The 12,235-nt window shown below is 40.7% G+C and overlaps 1 protein-coding gene across 3 annotated transcripts in view; it reads left to right on the forward strand.

Annotated features, from left to right (window-relative positions):
- SVEP1 (sushi, von Willebrand factor type A, EGF and pentraxin domain containing 1) overlaps positions 1 to 12,235 on the forward strand; it is a 486,322-nt gene that overhangs the window by 150,138 nt on the left and 323,949 nt on the right. The gene's annotated exons all lie outside the window — the stretch shown is intronic.

Raw genomic sequence — 12,235 nt, forward strand, 5'->3', positions numbered from 1 at the left:
TTTTTTGGAGCAAGTTACCACAACACCATTATCCCGTAAAGTAATTAGGAAAAGTGGCTGATGTGTCCTTATTAGATAAGACACCTCATCCCTAAGATAATTGAAGTAAGCAAGAAAAGGGGATGGGGATTATTACAGTGCCAAGACAATTCAATCATAATTAGTATTAAAACGACAATTTTTATTACAATATATGTCAAACTAACATAAGTTCATAGAAAACAACAATCAAGAAGGGAGCACATAAAATTTACTAATAGCCAATGGTTTGGACTCGTCACTATAACAGGCCTATACCATCCTGGCCATTCGTAAATTTTATGTGCTCCCTTCTTGATTGTTGTTTTCTATGAACTTATGTAAGTTTGACATATATTGTAATAAAAATTGTCATTTTAATACTAATTCTGATTGAATTGTCTTTGCACCGTAATAATCCCCATCCCCTTTTCTCGCTTACCATTATCCCGTAGTTTTTAAGATCAAAGATACAACTATGTTGGCCTCCCTTGTCAATTTTACATTGTATTTTTTTAAATGTAACTGCCTACTCCCAAACTGTCATTTGAAATAAAACACATAGCCAAGTATTATTCTCCACAATTTTTTTATTGTGCATTAAAAAAAAGAAAACAAATAAAATTAGACTTGCTATCTGCCAATAGAACTTAGCCAAAAAGTGCATTCTATGTATCCAAAAATATAGAAAATATACCAAATCAAAATCATTATTTAACCAAATAATAATGTCAAAGCAATAACTTCAAGGCCAATAATAAATAACACGTTATCTCCTCCGATTCCGCAACATGTCTGGTTGACGAACGGCCTGAAAAGTGCAAACTGAAAAGTGCGAAATGAAAAGTGCGAATCAACACTCACCAAACTTCTACCAACATGAAATTAGCAGAAGGAGTCCAAAGGGTGGTGCTAAAGAGCTGAAAAACCATGTAGTACGTCTAGTACGTCACTACGTTCGTAATTGTTGGCCAACAATTGTGTGGCCGTGTGTATGCAAGACAAGTTTGGGCCAACAACCTTCAGACAAATTTCCACGGTTTTGTTGGCCAACAATCCGATCGTGTGTATGAGGCTTAAGTATTCTCCCTACTCCCACCTCAAAGTCTCCTTGGTGACCTTGAGGTTGCATTTAGAGCCCTTTCACACCGGGCCGCCCATAGCGTCGACGGTAAAACGCCACTATTTTTAGCTGCATTTTACCGTCGGATTAGCGGCGCATTTCGGCCGCTAGCGGGACGCTTTTACACCCGCTAGCGGCCGTGTAAGGGTTAAAACCGCACGCAATGCGCTGCAATAGCGGCGTTTTGCCGGCGGTATCCCAGCACTGCCCCATTGATTTCAATGGGGAGCAGCGGTGGAGGAGCGGTAAACTCACCGCTCCAAAGAAGCTGCTGGCAGGACTTTTTTTCCCGTCCTGCCAGCGCAGCGCTTCGGTGTGAAAGCCCTCGGGGCTTTCACATTGGAGACAATGCTGCAGCTGTTTGAGGGCGGATTGCAGGTGCTATTTTTAACGCTATAGCACCTGCAAAACGCCCTCGGTGTGAAAGGGGTCTTAAACTGCACAAAAAAAGTGGCAACCACCCCAACCTATAACTGGCCTATACAGTAAGGTGCACATGGAAGGGAAACACACATCACAAACAAACAAAAGATTTCCCAGCTCGCTTACCAGCCAGCCTGCAAAACAACCAAATTGACCCTGTCTAACAATTTACGTTAAAAACAGTGGGTTTTGTTTGCACACATTTGAAAATATATCTGTAAGCTGCAGTGCCCACACCAAGGGACCTCCATATATACTGTGGTCCTAACTCTAGATTTCCAGAGTCTCCTATAGTAGGAGCATACATAACAATGAATATATTAAAGGAGGGGAGGAAACCCACCCTTCCTTAAAGGTACAGCGATGCACTTGACGCCCAGCAAGAGCACAATGGACCCAATTCAACCAACTGTGCAAAAATGTGGCCACCACTTCAACCTATTACTGGCGTATACAGTAAGCTGCACATGGAAGGGCAACACACACCACAAACAAACAAAAGATTTCCCAGCACACTTACCAGCCAGCCTGTGGCTTACGCATATATTTGCAAATGTGTGCAAACAAACCCCTCTGTTTTAACGTAAACTATTAGACAGGGCCAATTTGCTTTTTTTGCAGATTGGTTGGTAAGTGTGCTGGAAAATCTTTTGTTTGTTTGTGATGCATTTAAACTACACTCTTTCATAAGGTTCTGCCCCACAAGTATAGATGGAATCTGACAGCTATATAGCCCTTCCATCAATTTGCCCATTTGCATTTTTTTTTTTTGTGCCATAGTATATTAACGAAGAAGATGTGACATTACAATAATAACTACGGTATAAGTTTGTGCAGGAGGAGAGGATTTCTGGGAACATCACCCTTACACGGTCAAGAGTGATGTCCTCATCCTTACACGGTCATGGGTGAGGAAGTTCTGGAAGTAATAGTCTGCAGGTGTTACACAGAGGAGGAGCAATAGTCTACATGGTGATGCAGGGAAAAGATTGTAGTGTTAAATTATGCACATCATTCCTTCAGACTCAAATTATGTGCTAATCAGTAATAAATCTCTAAATATGATGGCAAAGTGAACTATTCTATGGGAATCCCATATACCCCTTTCCCCAACCAAGTTGTACCCCCCCAATAAACAAAAACAAAACACAGCAAATGACTGTTCATTGTCTCTGCAAGTGATGTATGGAGTCTGGCAGCGGGGTGATATGGTGGATGTTTGTTACTAGTGGCAACTACACCGCTACACATATGCAGGCTTTGCTTCCTTCTATAAAGTGCTACATAATGATTGTGCTTTACCGTTTCTCACACTTTGTGTTATGACCTTGTTATTAGTAGCATTTATGTCTTAAATACTGTGCTTGCTTGTCCTAATCTTCTTTTTTTAGGTGAATTTGATTGAAAATATAGTTTTATGAACAAATAGTTTTATGAAAAGTATAAATACGCTGGGAAACATCTAAAATTGGGGATGCCATTTTTAAAGCTGAACTCCAGGCAAACTGTTAAACACAAACATGTAATATAAATATGTGAGAGTGATTTTTACCTGCCAAATAATTTGGATGTGGCTCCATCTACTGAGATCACACAGCTCTACCACAGAGCACAGGCGTGTCTGGCAGGGCAGGAGACCTCATTTTTTATAACTGTGATTTGTATGAAACCACCCAGACACAGCTAAACATCTAGGTGTGAATTCAACAATAGCAAAACATGACCTCTTCCAGATGCGTTTAGAAATGAGCTCCATATATATTTGGATGCATCTATTTTGATGCTTGTGTGCATAGGGCCTTAAAGCGGTTTTAAACCAAAAGCAGAAATGTAATATATTGCAACTTACCACTCATTAGATGTAGTGGCTGTGTTCATTTTATATTTTAGGCTTCTTTTCCCTCTGTTTTCACTTGGTGATCTGGCCAGTAACACACTTGCTGTGTTAGGGTGCCTGCTTTCTGGATGAAGGAGTACAGTAACAGAGACACCTTTAGACAGCAGCATTGTCAGTCTGTTAGGGTGGGGAGTGTAATGCCGCGTACACACGGTCGGACTTTTCATCTACAAAAGTCCAACGGACGCTGACGGACTAAAGCCGGCTGACAATCCGATCGTGTGTAGCCTTCCCCGGACTTTCAGCTGACTTTTCCAGCCGCAAATCTGACGGACTTTAGATTTGAAACATGCTTCAAATCTTTACGTCGTAACTCCGCCGGATCCAGAAATCCGCTCGTCTGTATGCTAGTCCGACGGACAAAAACCCACGCTAGGGCAGCTATTGGCTACTGGCTATCAACTTCCTTATTTTAGTCCGGTGTACGTCATCACGTACGAATCCGTCGGACTTTTGTGTGATCGTATGTAGGCAAGTCCGTTCATTAGAAAGTCCGCTGCAAGTCCGCCAAAAGTCAGTCGAAAGTCCGTCGAAAGTCCGTCGAAAGTCCGTCGAAAGTCTGTCGGACGGGCTGTCAGACTTTTGTAGATGAAAAGTCCGACCGTGTGTACGCGGTATTAGATGTACTATCAGAATTAAATACACTAACAAATTTAAGCCAAACTCCAGCTAACACTTTATAAGCAGATACAGCAACAGTTGTTTTTCCTTTTTGAGATAAAGATTTTACACAAATAGATAAAAGCTGACCATTGTAAACACCCCTGACAGTGTTAAATGGTTTGCCTCAACCCTCTAACTGCTTCATCTGCAGGAGAGCTTGTTCCGTTGAAAAACAGACTGCCAGGATCACCTGGTGAAAATAAACAAAAGAAAGCCTAAAAAAAAATGCTTTTGGGTTTAATATCACTTTAAGGTCTGGTCTATCCCCCAGCTTGTAACTTGCACTGCAGCACAACTGGATCAGTGTGCTGATTCTCTATGCCCCAGTCTGGGCTCTGCTGTACATAGCCTGCTAGGGACTGACTCCAAGTTAAATTCAGATTCCAATGCAATTTGCACTAAAAATATATTTCTAAATGCATTACAAAGCTACATTACTTGGTACCTTTCAGTCTGCCTGGAGTGCAACTTTAAAGTGATTGTAAAGCCTTGTTTTTTTTTTTTTTTTTGTTAAAAATAACAAACATGTTATACTTAGCTGCTCTAGGCAGTGGATTTGTACAGGGCAGCCCAGATCCTCCTCTTCTCGAGTCCCTCTTCGGCTCTCCTGGCCCCTCCTTCTGGACAAGTGCCCCCACAGCAAGCAGCTTGCTATGGGGGACACCCGAGCCGAGCTGCAGCTCCGTGTATCCATTCAGGACACAGAGCTGTGGCCCGGCCCTGCCCAATTTCTCTTCTCACTGGCTGACTGACTTTGATTGACAGCAGTGGGAGCCAATGGCACCATGCTGCTGTCTCAGCCAAGGAGGAGGGGAGTCCCAGACAGCTGAGACATTCCTAGAACGTGGCTGGATAGAGAGGGACCCCAGATAAGTATTATGGGGGCTGATGCACACAGAAGGCTTTTTATCTTAATGCATAGAATGAAAAAAAAAACCTTTTGCCTTTACAACACCTTTAAGTTTAATTGCATCTATGTTTGTAGAAAATATATAGCTAGGTTGGTTTTAAAATGTGTACATTATGTTTGATGGGTGCATAGGAAAAATGAGAAAGTATTCTCACTAACTAAAGGTAGGAATGGGCTGGATAACTCAGGGTCCTACCTGTAATTTCTATCCTTGCTTTCATTCTCTACAATTCAGCTACCCTAATAGCAAAACCTTTTCTGGCATCAAGATCCTCTGAATGCCTCTAAAATACAGCCTGAAAAATACAGCCCTCTGTATTTAAAGGCTCCTGGACCAACCTTTTTGAGCCCACTATGGCCCCAGCCCCTCCCCTCCCGATGCTACATGTGAAAAGCTTATTGAGTTTAGTCAAAAAAGATTAAATAACATTTAATTAAACGAAGATCTAAGAAAACAGCTAATGAAATCATTCATATTTTCTGTTTTACCCTCCTAAGGTTTTGTAATTCTGGTCAGCCAGTCTTGTGATTGATGCATCTCTAGCACACTGCACAGCAAGACCAGTGTCACATTTATTTCCTCTTTCTGTGAATATGCTTTGTATTTCCCTGTGTCACTGCTCTGCCTTTGTCATTGGCCAATGAACCATCATTATTAACTCTGTCCAGTGACCAGGGAGGTGATCCAGTAAATCTGGTGCAGGTAACAATATTTTAAAAACCAGAAAGAAGCAGTGATAGTCCTGGGTAGCTGCCATGATTATTATGAGTATTTGAACTATGTATTTAGCGGTTGCCTGGAGTTCAGCTTTAACAGTAATATTGCGTGGGCTTTGTGAATTTAGCACCATTATAGTGATTTCTTTATAGCATGAAACATTCTTTGATTAGCTTTACTTGTTGCCTAGATTCAGCTTCGTGTGAACCTGAACAAATTGTGTTTCCTTTGGCATGAAAACATAATATTCTGTGCTCAGGGCTTGATAGAATGATATGACTTATTTTAGTTAGAAAACCACTTCCTTTTGGAATCTGATTCAGAGACTTTTTTGAAACCAGGACCTATACAGTTACTCAACTTGACTAAGACATTTTCAAGCAGAACAAAAATGAAACTTTTGGGGCCCCCCAGGAGCTCTTTTCATAATTTTCAAGTATTCACAGGATATTTGCACATTATGAGAAAAAGTGGAAAAATAGCGCTGGGCCCATAGGGTTATCCAACTGGTATTGCTATCTTAAAGGGTTGATGTTGATATAAATGATCTGGTTCCCAGGCAGGCAGCTACTACACCGGAGAGGATCCCAATAGTCTTCTTGGCTTGTAGTGTAATGTAACACAAATGTAAATTGAAGTGCCACGCTGTTGCTGACAAAGCCTTTGTTTGCAATCACACTCGAAAAATTAATAATATATAAGGTCCGGTTCACTTCTAGTCTATTCACATTTTCAAGCCCTGAAGAAGGTGCTCTTTGCTCTCCGCCCCCAAAAATGCATTGGCTACTTTTTGGATTGCCCCCCTGACCGTTATTGGAATAAAGGTGTATCTGGACCTCTTAGCAGTGATGTGGTGCTTCAGTTCCTGTTTTTGTTATATTTGCACATTATGACAGACTGCTCTGTGATTTTGTACCCCCTTTCTTTGATCTCTTGTCGGTGTCTCCATCTTCTCCCAGTCCTTTTCTGGACCTTCGGCCATTGGGTCTAGCCAGGTCAAGATGATGTAGCTGTGCATGTTCCTGACATGTGGAAGTGTGGCTGTCATTGTACAATTTGCACAAAAATGTTAGTAGTTTGGGAAAGAGATTGTATGGCAGAAGAGACATGGAGCGTCTCCTCTGTCCTAAAATCTGTCTACTAGTAATTAAAAAAATAAATAATTTGTTCTGCTTTGAAGTGAACATAACTGCACTAAACCACTGGCAGGTAAGAGGCCACAGGTATAAACAGAAAAGTATGGCCAAACCTTTTTTTGACCATATTTCTTATGTGGGTCTTACTTGTGCTCTCCTGTGACCCAGAATCAGCCAATAACGGGCTAAAGCCTGCTGTTGGCTGATGTCACATAACCGTTCCAGGTTCTGGAAGGATCCTGGCCATATAGTTGCGATCCTCCCAAGTGCCTGATTGAAAGCTGGCTTTTTCTCCCAGCGTGCAGATGAGAATCAAAAGCAGATGCACCTGCTCCCTCTGCTGCCCTGCCTGGTGCTCCAATGAGAAGACCAAAAACTGAAAAGCCCGGAACATGAAGAGTTTCTTCTACCATGAAACCTGCCCACAAGTAAATTAAAAGAGTGTTAGCTCTGCTTTGAAGTGAACAGCAGGTAATAAAAGAAGGCTGCATGGTGTACCTACATGCATGCTTATGTAGAGGGCCCTGGGAGCCCCGAACCTAAGGTGTTCTTCTATGGGAATCTTGGCTATTTCCTGTGGTTTGGAGCTTAGACCCAACTCTGCATACCTTGCTGTTATCCCACGATTATGATGAGGGCCTTGTGGCCTCAAATATACTTTAAAGATTGAAATAATATGACTACACAGTGGTAGAGCTGCATGATTAATTGTTAAGAATCGTTATCGTGATTTTTTCCCCGTTGCGATGTTGACAAAGTACAGTATTTCCTGATTCTTTCTATGCAGAGAATTCTCTCTGCTCTGCTAAAGCCGACAGCCATCAAAAGAAAGGGAAAAAAAAACAGGCAGTCTGCCAAGAATCACAACATTCTTTAGCAGTGAAACTTAAGTATAAACATTGTAACAATATGTCCTCTAGATCAAAGGAATACACTTTGGTGTGTAAATGAGGGAAGTTTAACCACTTAAACACTAAACCTTTTTCTGACATTTGTTGGTTTCAAGTTAAAATATATATATATTTTTTTTGCTAGAAAATTACTTAGAACCCCCAAACATTATATATATATATTTTTAGTAGAGACCCTAGAGAATAAAATGGTGGTTGTTGCAATATTTTATGTCACACTGTATTTGCGCAGCAGTCGTTCAAATGCAATTTTTTGGGAAAAGAATACACTTTAATGAAATTAAAAAAAACCTAACCAGTAAAGTTAGCCCAATTTTTTTTTGTGTAATGTGCAAGAATTTACGCCACGAGAATCTTTTTATTCTAAGCAAAAAAATTTGTGATTCTCATTTTGGCCAGAATTGTGCAGCTCTACACAGTAGATAAAATTTAGTATTCCAAAAACAGGTTTCACAATTACATTGATAACATTTAAAACTACAAGTAACAAATGTTTGCAGCAACAAATATTCAAACTCTGGGGTGCATAAAGAGTTGCCAGTCAAGCCTTAAAGCGGGGTTCCACTCAAATTTTTAACTTAATCTTACCCCCTTCAGTTAATTGCACAGATGTTCAAATGCCGCACAAAATTTTTTTTTATCGCTGTAATTACCTTTATGTTGTACTTTATTGTGGCACTTCCTGTCTCTCCTCCCATGGGAGTAGGCGTGTTTATTGCCTTTCCCCGGCGCTGCACTGTCTCCTGGGAGCTTAGTGTCAGGCTTCCCAAGATTCAGTGCGGGAACAATGATCATGCGTGTGAACAAGCTGTGAATGAACAGCATTCACCGCATCCAGGAAATCAATGCTTGTGGGCTTCACATGCCCACAAGCAAGATGGAAACAGCCAGCATCACATTTTTTAAGTTATTCTTCAGTATGAAAACAGACAGAGGCGGAAATATTCCCCCCAAACTGTGAGTATTATTTTGGGGTTAACAAAGTGTCTCAATTACCTAAAAAAAAAAAAAAAAAAAAAAGATTGGTCGCCGGACTCCCACTTTAACTGGGTAACTAGCCAAAGCAAATTCAGTATTCAATAGGAAGGGTTTTTGGATGCACTGTTTGTGAGGGAAAAAAACAGTGTTCTATAAACTGTCTCAGACAAAGTCCCACTTTTGGTCTTTTCATACAACAAACCTTTAGAAACAATGGAATGTTATACAGCAGTTGAACTACCTTACCCTACACAATTTACCTTCAGCTGCAGAGATAAGGTTTGATAACTGTAATCTTTCAATAGACAGCTGAAGCTTTCAGTCATAAAAAGAAACATTAAAGCAGAACTAAACGCTCTCAACCAACTATTTTTAATCCTTATGCCGCTAGCTTTATTAAATAGATAAGAAGGTATATTATATTAACTTGTTTTAAGCTTTTTTTTATAAATTTCTTTAGTTGCTTCCTGGTTTATTGCCTAGGCTAAAATGATGCCATACATCCTAGGAGTCCTTATGGAATTTTTTTTCTTTCATCTGGAGATGGGGCTTTCTCAGCTAACACCCTCCTGCCTGCATGCTAGACCTAAAGGCAGAGGGATTCCAGGAAGTAAATGCTACATGAATCATTTGCCCTTACTCATGAAGGCTGTGGTTAGAAATTCTAGGTGCAGGGGGTGTGGTTCAAAGTGATTTCTCAACAACATAAAACACTGAGACATGGATAGATGGGTGAGTTTGCTTTCAATAGTAAAATTGAATGAAATAGTGTTTTCAGTTTGTAGTGCTCAGATACAGTTTAAGTCCGCTTTAAGTGCATTACCTTTTATTATGTTAGTGTAATGGTGATTTTAACCTGACTGCAATTCACAGGTGAGGATTTTAGTGGAAATGGAACACTGATGGCCATAGTTGGAATAACACCTAAATAACATATTTTTTTTTGCAAAGTTATTTTTACAGAATGATACAATTTAAAGGATTGTGAACATTATAACATTAACTGTGCATTACACAAAATAAAATAATCTGGGGTATTGCACAAAGGACCATCTGCTAACAAAGAAAACTGCTGTATAATTTTGCATTACAAAGATTTTTATTGTTTTGCAATGTAAAATATCGAAAGGTATAAAAGTAATTCACAAATAAAATGACAGGCATAGATTGCAGGATTACAGCATTTAATACAAAGACATGAGATCAAGCCCAAATGATTACATAACTATACTCAACTCTCTTGTCCAACTGAGGGCAAGGTCAAAAAGTATGCTAACTCAAAACTGACATGGAAAAGGGTGCCTGGCACTCTACAGCCTCAAAAAAAAAAAAAAAGGGGAGAGGCAGAAGAGACAAACGCCACCACCCATACCGGGCTCATGTACCATCAAGAGAGTCATTTAAAAGCATTTTCCTGGGCAAAAATATTCCGGGAGCATTTTTGAAGAGTTCAACCATATCTGGTTCCAGGTGGCCTGATCCAAAATGTTTTGCCCAAGTCGGTTTCCCACTTAGAAACATAAGAGAGCTTACAAGACCCCAGGGCACCTGTAAGCAAACCTTAGAGGTACGAGACCAGCCCCTTTAACTAGGGATTCTTTCGGCACCTGTTCTCGAAAGGAGTCAAGTGCTTGGGGGAGTCTGCCTGGAATTTTAAGGAGGAAGCATATATGGTGCCTCAATTGAGTGTATTGAAAAATTTAAACAGCGGGAATTTGCCAGTTCTCCTGCTAATAATCAAAGGATTGTACACCCTCCAATGTCAGAGGTTTGTGAATATATATCGTTCCTCTTGCACGCCACTAGCAGAATGCGGCCGAGTTATAGTGGGCAGGGGGAAATTGGGGGGTGTCGAGACCACCGGATAAGGGCAGGTGAGGAGAGATCAGCCTAGCTGAAAATATTGCTGTATATTTTTGAGTAGCTAATTGACCTTGCACTGGGGAGTCTCTAACTTGATTATGTTAAAGTACAAGTATTTTGTAACTTAGCTACCCCTTACTTTTATATATTTTTTTACACTCCCTAATGATTAAAAAAACAATGTTAAATGTTAAGGAATGTGTAGAATGCAGTACTAAGTTATCACTGATACTGGAATACACGCTAAACAAAAAAGCCATTTAACAAGGAAATATATAAGTGACACTAGTAACAAACACTGCTTTTGTGTTTCTTCATTTTACGCCACCTGCATTGTCCATACAAAAGATGTCAGACACCTATATCGGGGAACGTTGTCCTCTCTTTATATATTCCTTTGGATCTACAGAATGGAAAGGTTTAACACATGTTTTTTATTGCTTGTTGTAATGAATACCAGATGTTTTGGTTTTCTAGTCTTACGGTGAACTAATACTGACATATCATTTGTGAGTACATGCTACATTTTTTACTTTTGTACCGACCACAAAGAAAACAGATAAGAGCTATTCACCTCAGCACCAAAGTTCTTAATTGCGTTTTCTTTGGTATGGTATTATCACTTCTTTTTTTTTTTAAATCTCAGCTGTTTGCTTAAAGTGGTAAGTTAAAAGCTCAGTAAAAATAAAAAGCAGGTAAGAAGAAAAATAAATTAAACTTAGGCAGGCCATACACAGTTCGAATCCTGCTAAATTGGCCGAGATTTGAACCATGTATGGGCAGGCTAAATGTAGCAAGTTGATTGATCGATCAACTTGGGTACAACCAGCATGACGGGTTTTACATGCAATTATTGCTAGTTTCTGCTATAGCCGCTAGCAATAATCACTGTCTTCTCCTAGGTGGGGTGGCTGCCCCTGCCCTCCGATGCCCCCCCACCCCCCGCTGGGAGAAGACAATGGCTTGGCAGGAGGGATCTCCACATCAACACTGTCCGTGTTGATGGGGGAGTCAAGAAAATTTCTCCCCTTATATGGCCGGCCTTAGACACTGACTTTGGACCTGCTCACCTAGGTGCTGGTTATGTCACTTTCTTGTGTCATCCAAGAAAAGCATGGTGCTGAAGTCCATTCTCATGAGATGAGAATCTAAGGCCTGGTACACACTATGAGGTGGTATGAAAAAATACCAGAGGAGCTCAGGAGGAGCTCGCTGTACTAACTATGTGATGTTGGCACACCGATCTCCCAGATCTTCCAAACTGACCCCCCCCCCCATCAGAACACACCAGTCAACACTTGCAGCCAATGGTTGTGAGCGATGATTGAATGCCAATTGGCTGCTAGGTTTCCAGGATGTCCGTTTGACAGAAGTCAGATGTTAGTCCGGCTTCTGTCGGACAGGCTACTGTACACACTGGCTGTATGTCGGCTGGTTTCTGTTGAACCGGCTGATATTCGGCCCATGTGTACCAGCCTTAGGAGGTGTCACTGGCACCTAGGCAAGCAGACCAGATGCTGGGGTCTAAGGTAAGTTGCCTTTTCTTTTTTAATGTCTTCTTTTGTTATTTTTACCCAGAATTTCTACATGAGGGG

The sequence above is a fragment of the Aquarana catesbeiana genome, linkage group LG01 (assembly GCF_042186555.1).
Source record: "Aquarana catesbeiana isolate 2022-GZ linkage group LG01, ASM4218655v1, whole genome shotgun sequence".
Taxonomy (NCBI): Eukaryota; Metazoa; Chordata; class Amphibia; order Anura; family Ranidae; genus Aquarana; species Aquarana catesbeiana.